The sequence below is a fragment of the Cryptomeria japonica genome, unplaced genomic scaffold (genome assembly GCF_030272615.1).
Source record: "Cryptomeria japonica unplaced genomic scaffold, Sugi_1.0 HiC_scaffold_213, whole genome shotgun sequence".
Taxonomy (NCBI): domain Eukaryota; kingdom Viridiplantae; phylum Streptophyta; class Pinopsida; order Cupressales; family Cupressaceae; genus Cryptomeria; species Cryptomeria japonica.
The window spans coordinates 102,501-117,500 of record NW_026729035.1 but is presented as its reverse complement, the minus strand read 5'-3'; the positions used below and the strand labels follow the sequence as shown (position 1 = coordinate 117,500).

General features: G+C 60.0%; 1 non-coding gene across 1 annotated transcript; it reads left to right on the top strand.

Annotated features, from left to right (window-relative positions):
• Window positions 1-11,363: 11,363 nt before the first annotated feature.
• LOC131868735 (5S ribosomal RNA) lies at window positions 11,364-11,482 on the top strand. The gene has a single exon (XR_009367181.1). It is a non-coding gene; the product is annotated as a 5S ribosomal RNA (ribosomal RNA).
• Window positions 11,483-15,000: the final 3,518 nt, after the last annotated feature.

Here is a 15,000-nt window from a genome sequence, read left to right as displayed (position 1 = left end):
TCCGACAAAGAGAACGTTCCAAGGCGGCAGAGGAGGTTACCAGCCGAAGGATGCAGTAGCAATAACAGGTATAGTTCCGCGGCGGCCGAGAAGACTCACCGCATAGGAATCGGGATGCGAGGCGAGGGATGCGGCGGGAAGGCCCCGACGGCTAAACGGAAGAGGCTGCAGGGCCGCCTCGGAATGGTCCAAGCATCGGATGCGATTGGGACGACTACCAGTGCCAACCCCTTATCCCGCGATGCGTCCGATACACAGATAGTTCCAAGGCGGCCGAGGAGCCTCACCGCATATCAATCGGGGTGCGAGGCGAGGGATGGGGCGGGAAGGCCCCAACGGCTAGACGGAAGAGGCTTCAGGGCCACCTCGGAATGGTCCAAGCATCGGACGCGCTTGGGGCGACTGCCAGTGCCAACCCCTTATCCCGCGATGCGTCCGATACACAGATGGTTCCAAGGCGGCCGAGGAGCCTCACCGCATAGCAATCGGGGGTGCGAGGCGAGGGATGGGGCGGGAAGGCCCCAACGGCTAGACGGAAGAGGCTTCAGGGCCGCCTAGGAATGGTCCAAGCACCGGACACGCTTGGGGCGACTACCAGTGACAGCCCCCTATCCCGCGATGCGTCCGATACGAAGATGGTTCCAAGGCGGCCGAGGAGCCTCACCGCATAGCAATCGGGGTGCGAGGTGGGGGATGCGGCGAGATGGCCCCAACGGCTAGACGGAAGAGGCCACAGGGCCGCGTCGGAATAGTCCAAGCATCGGACGCGCTTGGGGCGACTACCAGTGACAACCCCTTATCCCGCGATGCGTCCGATACGAAGATAGTTCCAAGGCGGCCGAGGAGCCTCACCGCATAGCAATCGGGGTGCGAGGTGGGGGATGCGGCGAGATGGCCCCAACGGCTAGACGGAAGAGGCTGCAGGGCCGCCTCGGAATAGTCCAAGCATCGGACGCGCTTGGGGCCACTACCAGTGACAACCCCTTATCCCGCGATGCGTCCGATACGAAGATAGTTCCAAGGCGGCCGAAGAGCCTCACCGCATAGCAATCGGGGTGCGAGGTGGGGGATGCGGCGAGATGGCCCCAACGGCTAGACGGAAGAGGCCACAGGGCCGCCTCGGAATAGTCCAAGCATCGGACGCGCTTGGGGCGACTACCAGTGACAACCCCTTATCCCGCGATGCGTCCGATACGAAGATAGTTCCCAGGCGGCCGAGGAGCCTCACCGCATAGCAATCGGGGTGCGAGGCGAGGGATGCGGCGAGATGGCCCCAAAGGCTAGACGGAAGAGGCTACAGGGCTGCCTCGGAATAGTCCAAGCATCGGACGCGCTTGGGGCGACTACCACTGCCAACCCCTTATCCCGCGATGCGTCCGATACACAGATAGTTCCGAGGCGGCCGAGGAGGTGGGGGATGCAGCGAGATGGCCCCAACGGCTAGACGGAAGAGGCTGCAGGGCCGCCTCGGAATAGTCCAAGCATCGGACGCGCTTGGGGCGACTACCAGTGACAACCCCTTATCCCGCGATGCGTCCGATACACAGATAGTTCCGAGGCGGCCAAGGAGCCTCACCGCATAGCAATCGTGGTGCGAGGTGGGGGATGCGGCGAGATGGCCCCAACGGCTAGACGGAAGAGGCTGCAGGGCCGCCTCGGAATGGTCCAAGCATCGGATGCGCTTGGGGCGACTACCACTGCCAACCCCTTATCCCGCGATGCGTCCGATACACAGATAGTTCCAAGGCGGCCGAGGAGCCTCACAGCATAGCAATCAGGGTGCGAGGCGAGGGATGCGGCGAGAAAGCCCCAACGGCTAGAGGGAAGAGGCTTCAGGTCCGCCTCGGAATGGTCCAAGCATCGGACACGCTTGGGGCGACTACCAGTGACAACCCCTTATCCCGCGACGCGTCCGATACACAGATAGTTCCAAGGCGGCCGAGGAGCCTCACCGCATAGCAATCGGGGTGCGAGGCGAGGGATGCGGCGAGAAGGACCCAACGGCTACACGGAAGAGGCTTCGGGGCCGCCTCGGAATGGTCCAAGCATCGGACGCGCTTGGGGCGACTACCAGTGACAACCCCTTATCCCACGACGCGTCCGATACACAGATAGTTCCAAGGCGGCCGAGGAGCCTCACCGCATAGCAATCGGGGTGCGAGGCGAGGGATGCGGCGAGAACGACCCAACGGCTACACGGAAGAGGCTTCGGGGCCGCCTCGGAATGGTCCAAGCATCGGACGCGCTTGGGGCGACTACCAGTGACAACCCCTTATCCCGCGACGCGTCCGATACACAGATAGTTCCAAGGCGGCCGAGGAGCCTCACCGCATAGCAATCGGGGTGCGAGGCGAGGGATGCGGCGAGAAGGACCCAACGGCTAGACGGAAGAGGCTTCGGGTCCGCCTCGGAATGGTCCAAGCATCGGACGCGCTTGGGGCGACTACCAGTGACAACCCCTTATCCCGCGACGCGTCCGATACACAGATAGTTCCAAGGCGGCCGAGGAGCCTCACCGCATAGCAATCGGGGTGCGAGGCGAGGGATGCGGCGAGAAGGACCCAACGGCTAGACGGAAGAGGCTTCGGGTCCGCCTCGGAATGGTCCAAGCATCGGACGCGCTTGGGGCGACTACCAGTGACAACCCCTTATCCCGCGACGCGTCCGATACACAGATAGTTCCAAGGCGGCCGAGGAGCCTCACCGCATAGCAATCGGGGTGCGAGGCGAGGGATGCGGCGAGAAGGACCCAACGGCTAGACGGAAGAGGCTTCGGGTCCGCCTCGGAATGGTCCAAGCATCGGACGCGCTTGGGGCGACTACCAGTGACAACCCCTTATCCCGCGACGCGTCCGATACACAGATAGTTCCGAGGCGGCCGAGGAGCCTCACCGCATAGCAATCGGGGTGCGAGGCGAAGGATGCGGCGAGAAGGACCCAACGGCTAGACGGAAGAGGCTTCGGGTCCGCCTCGGAATGGTCCAAGCATCGGACGCGCTTGGGGCGACTACCAGTGACAACCCCTTATCCCGCGACGCGTCCGATACACAGATAGTTCCAAGGCGGCCGAGGAGCCTCACCGCATAGCAATCGGGGTGCGAGGCGAGGGATGCGGCGAGAAGGACCCAACGGCTAGACGGAAGAGGCTTCAGGGCCGCCTCGGAATGGTCCAAGCATCGAACGAGCTTGGGGCGACTACCAGTGACAACCCCTTATCCCGCGACGCGTCCGATACACAGATAGTTCCGAGGCGGCCGAGGAGCCTCACCGCATAGCAATCGGGGTGCGAGGCGAGGGATGCGGCGAGAAGGACCCAACGGCTAGACGGAAGAGGCTTCAGGGCCGCCTCGGAATGGTCCAAGCATCGGACGCGCTTGGGGCGACTACCAGTGACAACCCCTTATCCCGCGACGCGTCCGATACACAGATAGTTCCGAGGCGGCCGAGGAGCCTCACCGCATAGCAATCGGGGTGCGAGGCGAGGGATGCGGCGAGAAGGACCCAACGGCTAGACGGAAGAGGCTTCAGGGCCGCCTCGGAATGGTCCAAGCATCGGACGCGCTTGGGGCGACTACCACTGACAACCCCTTATCCCGCGACGCGTCCGATACACAGATAGTTCCGAGGCGGCCGAGGAGCCTCACCGCATAGCAATCGGGGTGCGAGGCGAGGGATGCGGCGAGAAGGACCCAACGGCTAGACGGAAGAGGCTTCAGGGCCGCCTCGGAATGGTCCAAGCATCGGACGCGCTTGGGGCGACTACCAGTGACAACCCCTTATCCCGCGACGCGTCCGATACACAGATAGTTCCGAGGCGGCCGAGGAGCCTCACCGCATAGCAATCGGGGTGCGAGGCGAGGGATGCGGCGAGAAGGACCCAACGGCTAGACGGAAGAGGCTTCAGGGCCGCCTCGGAATGGTCCAAGCATCGGACGCGCTTGGGGCGACTACCGTTGCCAACCCCTTATCCCGCGATGCGTCTGATACACAGATAGTTCCGAGGCGGCCGAGGAGCCTCACCGCATAGCAATCGGGTTGCGAGGCAGATTATTGGGAAGGGAACCCCCTGGGATGCGGCTCAAGCAGTGCCCAAAGGGACTGGAATGCGGAATCACATCGAGAGACCCAAATGCTATACGAGGGCTCAAATCGAATTATCGATTTGGCCACGACATGGACGCATCGGAACGACTACCTTTGCCGAACCACTCGCAATTGCATCCATACCGAAACCAATAGACATTTCCGTTAGAGCCCTCGCATAGCATTCGGGAATCTCGCATGCCCCTCTAAATCGACCAATGCTGGCGCTCAATGAAAATCCGAGCGCTACCACCGTTCGAGCGCCAGCATTGGTCGAGTTAGAGGGGCACGGGGGAGAATGCTCCAGTCAACACCTCCCCTATATAAGTTATTTGTCCGATTCTCGCACAACCGTAGTCTGCCTCGTCGAATCAAACAACGGTCCCAGATTCCGACTTCCGTTCCGTAGAGACCCAAAAGCTAGATGGAGGCTCGCAAGAAAGAGAGTCGGCGCATAGCAATCGGGTTTCTCGAACGTTTAGGGACCGAGCTCACTTGCGGATAGGGCAAAATCCGCCAAGCAACCCAAAAGCTAGACGGGGGCTCGAATCGAATCGCCTAGGCGGCCACAACAACGACGTGTTGGATCGACTACCAGTGCCAAACCATTCAGCAAGACTAGTCTGTGTCGAGGCCGGATAGAGATTCTCAGAGAGCGCCCGCATAGCATTTAGGAGACCTGCCGCGTCCCTCACACTCGACAAATGGTGGTGCACGTTTATAAATCCGAGCGATCCCAACCCTTTCAAGCACCAACATCGGTCGAGATAGAGGGGCACGGAGGGGGCTGCGTGAGACAACACAGTCCCCTATATAAGTTATTTGTCCGATTCTCACACATCCGAAGAATGGTCATCAAATCGGACAACAGCCCAAACTTCCGACTTCCGTCCCAGAAAGCCCAAGAGCTATCTAAAACGTTCATGGCCGGAACTCGATCGCGGCTATACCAGTCCGCCAAGCAACCCAAAAGCTAGACTGGAGCTCTAGTCGAATCACCTCTGTGGCCATTGCAAGGACGTGTTGGAGCGACTACCATTGCCGAACCATTCCGCAGGTCGAGTCCATACCAAGGCCGCATAGAGATTCACGATGAGCTCCTGCATAGCAATCAGGAGACTTGCCGTGTCCATCACAATCGATAAATCCTGGTGCAAGATTTTTGCATCCGAGCGCTCCAACCAGTCGAGCACCAGCATCAATCGACATAAACGGGCACGGGGGGAGGATGCTCGAGAACACTACCTCCCCTATATAAGTTATTTGTCCGATTCTCAAGCAGCCGAAGTCTGGTCATCGAATCGGGTCAAAGACCACAACTTCCGACTTTACCCACAATGCAAGTCATCGAATCGAACATCGGCCCCCGAGTCGGACTCCATGCGTATGTCAGGTCATCGGACCCAAATTCCGCCTTCCTGCGCATGGCGGGCCATCAATATCAACTCGGTCATCGGACCCAAACTCCGCCTTTTTGCGTATGGCACGCCTTCAAATCGGTCATCGGACCCAAATTCCGCCTTCCTGTGCATGGCGGGCCATCAACATCAACTCGGTCATCGGACCCAAATTCCGCCTTTCTGCGCATGGCACGCCATCAACTCGGTCATCGGACCCAAATTCCGCCTTCCTGCGCATGGCAGGTCATCGGACACAAATTCAGACCTCGCCAATATGCCTACGTATCGAATCGGTCATCGGACCCAACTTCCGACTTCATCCATACTGTAGGGTCTTTGAGGTTGGCGCGGTGCGCTCAACCCAGGGAGTCGACCCATCGAAGCATACACCTCCCCTATATAAGCTATTTGTCCGATTCCCACACCTGTGTAGTTTGCACCTCTGACCAGGACATCGACCCCAACTTCCGAACTCGACTGCAACGACGGCACCAGCGCCTTGGTGCGCACCTTGCGACGCACAGTCCCAACATTCGCCTTCCTGCACATGGCAGGTCATCGGACCCAAATTCCGACCTCGCGAGTATGCCTACATATCGAATCGGTCATCGGACCCAACTTCCGACTTCATCCATACCGTAGGGTCTTTGAGGTTGGCGCGGTGCGCTCAACCCGGGGAGTCGACCCAACGAAGCATACACCTCCCCTATATAAGCTATTTGTCCGATTCCCACACCTGTGTAGTTTGCACCTCCGATCAAGACATCGACCCCAACTTCCGAACTCGCCTCCAACGACCGAACCAGCGCCTTGGTGCGCACCTTGCAACGCACAGTGCCAACATTCGCCTTCCTGCACGTGGCAGGTCATCGGACCCAAATTCCGACCTCGCGAGTATGCCTACATATCGAATCGGTCATCGGACCCAACTTCCGACTTCATCCATACCGTAGGGTCTTTGAGGTTGGCGCGGTGCGCTCAACCCGGGGAGTCGACCCAACGAAGCATACACCTCCCCTATATAAGCTATTTGTCCGATTCCCACACCTGTGTAGCTTGCACCTCCGATCAGGACATCGACCCCAACTTCCGAACTCGACTAAAAAGACCGCACCAGCGCCTTGGTGTGCACCTTGCAACGCACAGTGTCAACATTCGCCTTCCTGCACATGGCAGGTCATCGGACCCAAATTCCGACCTCATGAGCATACCTACTAATCGAATCGGTCATCGGACCCAACTTCCGACTTCATCCATACCGTAGGGTCTTTGAGGTTGGCGCGGTGCGCTCAACCTGGGGAGTCGACCCATCGAAGCATACACCTCCCCTATATAAGCTATTTGTCCGATTCCGACACCTGTGTAGTTTGCACCTCCGCTCAGGACATCGACCCCAACTTCCGAACTCGCCTGCAACGACCGAACCAGCGCCTTGGTGCGCACCAAAAGTGCGCACTTTTGGAGGGCACTTTTGTGCGCTCCAAAGGTGCGCACTTTTGGAGGGCACTTTTCTGCGCTCCAAAGGTGCGCACTTTTGGAGGGCACTTTTTGGAGGGCACTTTTCTGCGCTCCAAAGGTGCGCACTTTTGGAGGGCACTTTTTGGAGGGCACTTTTCTGCGCTCCAAAGGTGCGCACTTTTGGAGGGCACTTTTTGGAGGGCACTTTTCTGCGCTCCAAAGGTGCGCACTTTTGGAGGGCACTTTTTGGAGGGCACTTTTCTGCGCTCCAAAGGTGCGCACTTTTGGAGGGCACTTTTTGGAGGGCACTTTTCTGCGCTCCAAAGGTGCGCACTTTTGGAGGGCACTTTTTGGAGGGCACTTTTCTGCGCTCCAAAGGTGCGCACTTTTGGAGGGCACTTTTTGGAGGGCACTTTTCTGCGCTCCAAAGGTGCGCACTTTTGGAGGGCACTTTTTGGAGGGCACTTTTCTGCGCTCCAAAGGTGCGCACTTTTGGAGGGCACTTTTTGGAGGGCACTTTTCTGCGCTCCAAAGGTGCGCACTTTTGGAGGGCACTTTTTGGAGGGCACTTTTCTGCGCTCCAAAGGTGCGCACTTTTGGAGGGCACTTTTTGGAGGGCACTTTTCTGCGCTCCAAAGGTGCGCACTTTTGGAGGGCACTTTTGTGCACTCCAAAGGTGCGCACTTTTGGAGGGCACTTTTCCTGTGCTCCAAAGGTGCACACCTAGGTGAGCACCTTCGACCACACCTTGTAGCACACCAAACTCTGACTTTCGACTTCATCCGCAATGCAGGGTCTTTGAGGTTGGCGCAATGCGCACAACCAGGGGAGTCGACCCATCAAACCCAACACCTCCCCTATATAAGCTATTTGTCTGATTCTCATACATGCGTAGCCTGCAGGAGCAATTAGGACATCGACCCCAACTTTCGGCTTCTAAACGAAAACAAGGTCTTTGAGGTTGGTGTAATGCGAACAACTAGGGGAGTCAACCCATCAAACCCAACACCTCCCCTATATAAGCTATTTGTCTGATTCTCATACATGTGTAGTCTACAGGAGCAATTAGGACATCGACCCCAACTTTTGACTTCTTAACGAAAACAAGGTCTTTGAGGTTGACGTAATGCGCACAACCAGGGGAGTCGACCCATCAAACCCAACACCTCCCCTATATAAGCTATTTGTCCGATTCTCATACATGTGTAGCCTGCAGGAGCCATTAGGACATTGACCCCAACTTTTGACTTCTTAACGAAAACAAGGTCTTTGAGGTTGGCGTAATGCGCACAACCAAGGGAGTTGACCCATCAAACCCAACACCTCCCCTATATAAGCTATTTGTCTGATTCTCATACATGTGTAGCCTGCAACAACGATTAGGACATCCACCCCAACTTCTGAATTCGTCTGCGTTGACCGCACCAAAGGTGCACGCCTTGGTGCTCACCAAAATCCGACTTCCGACTTCTTCTGCTATGCGGGGTCTTTGAGGTTGGCGCAGTGCGCACAACCAGGGGAGTCAACCCACCGAATGCAACACCTCCCCTATATAAGCTATTTGTCTGATTCTCATACATGCGTAGACTGCAGCAATGATTAGGACATCCACCCCAACTTTTGACTTCTTAAACAAGACAGGGTCTTTGAAGTTGGTGCAGTGCACACAACCAGGGGAGTCGACCCATCAAACGCAACACCTCCCCTATATAAAGCTATTTGTCCGATTCTCATACGTGTAGTCTGCAGCAGCGATTAGGACATCGACCCCAACTTCCGAATTCGTTTGCATTGACCGCACCAAAGGTGCACGCCTTGGTGTGCACCCTGGAGTGCACTTTGGTGCTCACCTCGGTGCACACTTTGGTGTGCACCTCGGTGTGCACCAAAGGTGCGCACCTTGGAGCGCACCAAAGGTGTACACTTTGGAGCGCACCACATAGGGTCTTTGAGAGGTTGGCGCAGTGCGCACACCAAGGTGGGTGTTGAGGTGCGTGCCGAGGTGGGTGGGTGCTAGGGTGCGCTCCATGGTGGGTGCCAGGGTGGGTGCGTGCTAGGGTGGATTCCAAAGAGGGTCATAGGGTGGGTGCCAAGGTGGGTTGGTGATATAGTGGGTTCAAAGGTGGGTACTAGGGTGGGTTCCAAGGTGGGTCACAAGTTGGGTGCCAGGATGCGTGGGTGTTAGGTTGGGTGCCAAGGTGGGCTCCTGCGTGGGTGGGTGCTAGGGTGGGTTTCAAGGTGGACGCGAGGGCGGGTGCCAAGGTGGGTAACAAGTTGGGTGTTAGGATGGGTGAGTGCTAGAGTGGGTGCCAAGGTGGGTGGGTGCTAAGGTGGATGCCAAGGTGGTTCACAGGGTGGGTGGGTTCTAGGGTGAGTTCCAAGGTGGGTCACAGGTTCAGTGCTAGGGTGGGTGTCAAGGCGGGTGTCGAGGTGCCTGGGTGCTAGGGTGTGGATGCCAATGTGGGTCATAGGGTGGGTACTAGGGTGGGCTGCAATGTGGGTGCCAAGGTGGGTAACATGCTCGGTGGGTTCTAAATTGGGTGCCAGGGTGGGTGTGCACCCACCTTGCCCGAGGTGGGTGCCAAGGTGCCAGTGTGGGTGGGTGCTAAGGTGGATGCCAAGGTGGGTGAGAAGGTGGGTGATAGGTTGAGTGGTAGGATGGGTGGGTGCCAAGATGGGTCACAGGGTGGGTGCAAGGGTGGGTAGGTGCTAGGGTTGGTGTCAGGGTGGGTGGGTGCTAGGTTGGGTTCCAAGGTGGGTGCGAGGGTGAGTGTCAAGGTGGGTCACAGGTTAGGTGCTAGGATGGGTGAGTGCTAGGGTGCAAAGGTGCCAGGGTGGGTGCTAGGATGGGTCGATGCTAGGGTGAGTGGCAAGGTGGGTCCACAAGTGTCAAGGTGGGTGCCGAGGTGGGTGCCAAGTCGGCGACTGCTATGGTGGATGCCAAGGTGGGTCACGGGGTGGGTGCCAAGTTGCTAGGTTGGGTTCCAAGGTGGGTGCCAACGTGGGTGCTAGGGTGCGTGGGTTAAAGGGTGTGTCACAACGTGGGTGCCAGGATGGGTGCGCACCCACACTGGCCAAGACGGGTGCGGGTGCAAGGTTGGGTTCCAAGCCCGGTCACAGGCTGGGTGCTAGGATGGGTGGGTGCCAAGGTGGGCACCAGGGTGGGTGCACCCACCCTGGCCAAGGTGGGTCACGGGGTGGGTCCTAGGGTGGGTAACGGGGTGGGTACTAAGGTGCGTGCCAAGGTGGGTCATAGGGTGGGTGCCAAGGTGGGCACCAGGGTGGGTGTGCACCAACCCTAGCCAGGGTAGGTCACGGGGTGGTTGTCGGGGTGGGCGTCAAGGAGCCAAGGTGGGTGGCAAGTAGCCAAGTTGCGTGCCAAGGTGGGTGTCGGGGTGGGTGCCAAGGATCCAAGGTGGGTGCCAAGGAACCAAGGTGGGTGTCTGGGTGGGTGCCGAGGTGGGAGCCAGGGTGGGTCCCAAGGTGAGTGCAAAGGTGGGTGCCAGGGTCAAGGTGAGTGCCAATGTGGGTTCCAAGGTGCCAGGGTCAGGGTGAGTGCCAATGTGGGTTCAAAGGTGCTAAGTTGGGTGCGAGGTTGGGTGCGAGGGTGGGTGGGTGCCAAGGTGTGCTAGGTGGAAGCCCGGGTGGGTCGGCATCCCATGGGTGTCGAGTTGGGTGCCTGATGGGTGCTTCTTGTCAAGTTTTAGTCGTCGGGACTCATTTCGAGCCTTAGAGGTCGTTTCTTGTCCGGTTGCCCTGTCTTCGACCTGGGAACCCAATTTTGGTCCTCGGGTCCCATTTTTTTTTGTCTCGCATCCCACTTTTGGCCTGTGGCCTTTTCGGGGTCGATTCTCGTTTTGGGCATCAGAGCATGTTTCTTCTCCTAAAACCCAATATTTGTTTATTAAGTCTCGGAACACATTTTTGTTCTCGTGGACCCATCATGGGTCTTGGAACGCATTTGTGGTCCTTGGGTCCCATTTTGCATCCCGAAACTTGTGTTTTGGTGCTTGATCCCTATTTTGGGTGCCCACCTTGCACCAAGTGCGCACCCGGGGCAAACCGAGCGCCTTGGTGCACCGGGGCAAGATCGAGCGTGCACCCGAGGCGCCCCGAACATGCACCAAGGTGCACTCGGCCCACATGTGAGCGCAGGTCGTTGCGCCCGAGGTGGTGTGTGGGCACCGCGTTGCAGACGGGACACTGCACGCACACGACGCCCCCTCCAGGTGCACGCACGTAGGCCGGGCCGGGTGCACACCCGACGCCCTAGCAAGGTGCGCGCACCCGGGCAGGGCTCACACTTGGCGAACGGGGCGCACTTCGCGAGGGAGGGTGTGCACCTCGACGGGGGTGGGTGGCCGGGGTGGATTCGCACGTGGGTCGCGGTTTGCTAAGTACACACTGCGACAAGCTCATAACGGGTGCGATCATACCAGCGTTAGTGCACCGGATCCCATCAGAACTCCGCAGTTAAGCGCGCTTGGGCCGGAGTAGTACTGGGATGGGTGACCTCCCGGGAAGTCCCGGTGTTGCACCCTTTTTTAGTTTTTCGCCGGGCGTCGCAATGCTATTTGAATAAACCTTTTGCCCGTTTGCGTTCTCGTCGGGGCCGGGCCGGGCCGGGGTGCGCTGCCCGCACTACCGCGCGCGCGGGGGCGACACCGAGCGCGCACCCGAGGCGCCCCGAGCACACAGGCCACGGTGCAACCCGGGCGTTGTGCGCGCACCCCGGTGCGCCCGAGGTGCTGCGCGCGCACCCAGGTGAAATCGGTGTGCACCTCGGCCAGTGCGCGCTCGGTCGAGTCGCGCACGTTGGCCAAGGTGCACGGTGATGTTTCTTACTCTAAGGTTCCGCACCAGACGCCCGGGACAGGTGAGCGAAGCTGGGCGGGGCCGGGTGCGCGGCCGGGGCAGGTGCACGCAGCTGGAGAGAGCTTTGGAGCACACTTCGGAGCGCACCAATGATGCGCTCCATTCAAAAGTTTCCTGAAAAGGCAAAAAAAGTTGAGATTATAGAATTTCCCACTTGAGAGATTGTAAAAAAAAAAAATTTAAAATGAAGGAAACGCGGGTGCCAAGGTGTGCGCAGCCCAGCCAAGGTGTGCGCACCAAGGCGCCCACCCTGGCGAAGGTGCACGCAAGGTGCGCACCCGAGGCAAACCGGACAATTAACCCAACTTTCGACTTCGCGCGCACCTTGGAGCGCACTTCGGAGCGCTCCTTGGTGCGCACCAATCTTGGGCACCTCGGAGTGCACCATGGCGCCCACCAAGGTGCGCACCCGGGGCAAACCGAGCTCCGACTTCGTGCGCACCTTGGAGCGCACGAAAGGTGCGCACCATGGCGCCCACCAAGGTGCGCAGCCCAGCCAAGGCGTGCGCATCAAGGTGCGCACCCTGGCGAAGGTGCGCACCCGGGGCAAACCGAGCTCCGACTTCGTGCGCACCTTGGAGCGCACAAAAGGTGCGCAACCCAGCCAAGGTGTGCGCACCCCGGTCAAACCGAGCTCCGAATCGTGCGCACCAGAGGTGCACGCCATCGTGCGCACCTTGGAGCACACTTCGGAGCCCTCCTTGGTGCGCGCCGATGTTGCGCACCTCGGAGCGCACCCGGGGAAAACAATGCAATTAACCCGACTTTCGACTTCGTGGGCACCTCGGAGCGCTCTCGGGTTCGCACCTCGGAGCACACCGAGGTGCCCACCCTGGCGAAGGTGCACGCGAGGTGCGCACCCGGGGCAAACCGGGCTCCGACTTCGTGCACGCCGCACCTTGGAGCACACTTCGGAGCGCTCCTTGGTGCGCACCAGGGCGCGCAACCCAGCCGAGGTGCCCACCCCGGCGAAGGTGCACGCGAGGTGCGCACCCGGGGCAAACCGGGCTCCGACTTCGTGCACGCCATGGTGCCCACCGCGGCGAAGGTGCACGCGAGGTGCGCACCCGGGGCAAACCGGGCTCCGACTTCGTGCACGCCGCACCTTGGAGCACACTTCGGAGCGCTCCTTGGTGCGCACCATGGTGCCCACCAGGGCGCGCAACCCCGCCGAAGGTGCACGCGAGGTGCGCACCCGGGGCAAACCGGGCTCCGACTTCGTGCACGCCGCACCTTGGAGCACACTTCGGAGCGCTCCTTGGTGCGCACCATGGTGCCCACCAGGGCGCGCAACCCCGCCGAAGGTGCACGCGAGGTGCGCACCCGGGGCAAACCGGGCTCCGACTTCGTGCACGCCATGGTGCGCACCGCGGCGAAGGTGCGCACCCGGGGCAAACCGGGCTCCGACTTCGTGCACGCCGCACCTTGGAGCACACTTCGGAGCGCTCCTTGGTGCGCACCAGGGCGCGCAACCCAGCCGAGGTGCCCACCCCGGCGAAGGTGCACGCGAGGTGCGTACCCGGGGCAAACCGGGCTCCGACTTCGTGCACGCCGCACCTTGGAGCACACTTCGGAGCGCTCCTTGGTGCGCACCATGGTGCCCACCAGGCCGCGCAACCCAGCCAAGGTGTGCGCACCAAGGTGCACGCGAGGTGCGCACCCGGGGCAAACCGGGGTCCGACTTCGTGCACGCCGCACCTTGGAGCACACATCGGGGCGCTCCCGGGTTCGCACCGGCGTTGCGCACCGTGGTGGGCACCTCGGAGCACACCAAGGTGGGCAGCGAGGTGCGCACCTTTGATGCGATGCCTTCACTAATTTCCATAAAAGGCAAAAAAAAAACGAGATTTTAAAATTTCCGTTTTGAAAGATAGTGAGAAAAAGGGAATGCTGGTGCCATCTTGAGCCCGCCCTGGTGCGCAGCCCAGCCAAGGTGTGCGCACCAAGGTGCCCACCCTGGCGAAGGTGCGCGCCCGGGCAATTAACCCAACTTCCAACTTCGCGCGCGCCAGGGTGGGAGCGCACCCAACAACCGGGCCTGGGAAGAGCCAATGCGAGAAACCCCACCAAACGCTCTGACAAAAAAAGAGGGGGCGCTCCAGTAACCCCGCTTCGGAGCGCACCCTGGGCAAACCCAGCCAAGGTGCCCACCCCGGCCAAGGTGCAGGCGAGGTGCGCACCCGGGGCAAACCGGGCTCCGACAACGTGCACGCCGCACCTTGGAGCACACTTCGTAGCGCTCCCGGGTGCGCACCTCAGAGCACACCAAGGTGGGCAGCGAGGTGCGCACCTTTGATGCGCTGCCTTCACTAATTTCCAGAAAAGGCAAAAAAAAAAGGAGATTTTAAAATTTCCGTTTTGAAAGATAGTGAAAAAAACGGAACGCGCGTGCCATCTTGAGCCCGCCCTGGTGCGCAGCCCAGGTAAGGTGCCCACCCTGGCAAAGGTGCGCACCCGGGCAATTAACCCTACTTCCGACTTCGTGCGCGCCAGGGTGGCAACCGGGCCTCGGAAGAGCCAATGCGAGAAACCCCACCAAACGCTCCGACAAAAAAAGAGGCGGCGCTCCAATAACCCCGCTTCGGAGCGCAGCCGGGGCAAACCCAGCCAAGGTGCCCACCCCGACGAAGGTGCACGCGAGGTGCGCACCCGGGGCAAACCGGGCTCCGACAACGTGCACGCAGCACCTTGGAGCACACTTCGAAGCACTCCCGGGTGCCCACCGGCGTTGCGCACCGTGGTGGGCAGCGAGGTGCGCACCTTTGATGCGCTGCCTTCACTAATTTCCAGAAAAAGGCAAAAAAAAATGAGATTTTAAAATTTCCGTTTTGAAAGATAGTGAAAAAAAAGGAACGCGGGTGCCATCTTGAGCCCGCCCTGGTGCGCAGCCCAGGCAAGGCATGCGCACCAAGGTGCCCACCCGAGGTGCACACCCGGGGCAAACCGGGCTCCGACTTCGTGCAGGCCGCACCTTGGAGCACACTTCGGAGCGCTCCTTGGTGCGCACCATGGTGCCCACCAGGGCGCGCAACCCAGCCAAGGTCTGCACACCAAGGTGCCCACCCCGGCGAAGGTGCACGCGAGGTGCGCACCCGGGGCAAACCGGGCTCCGACTTCGTGCACGCCATGGTGCCCACCGCGGCGAAGGTGCACGCGAGGTGCGCACCCGGGGCAAACCGGGCTC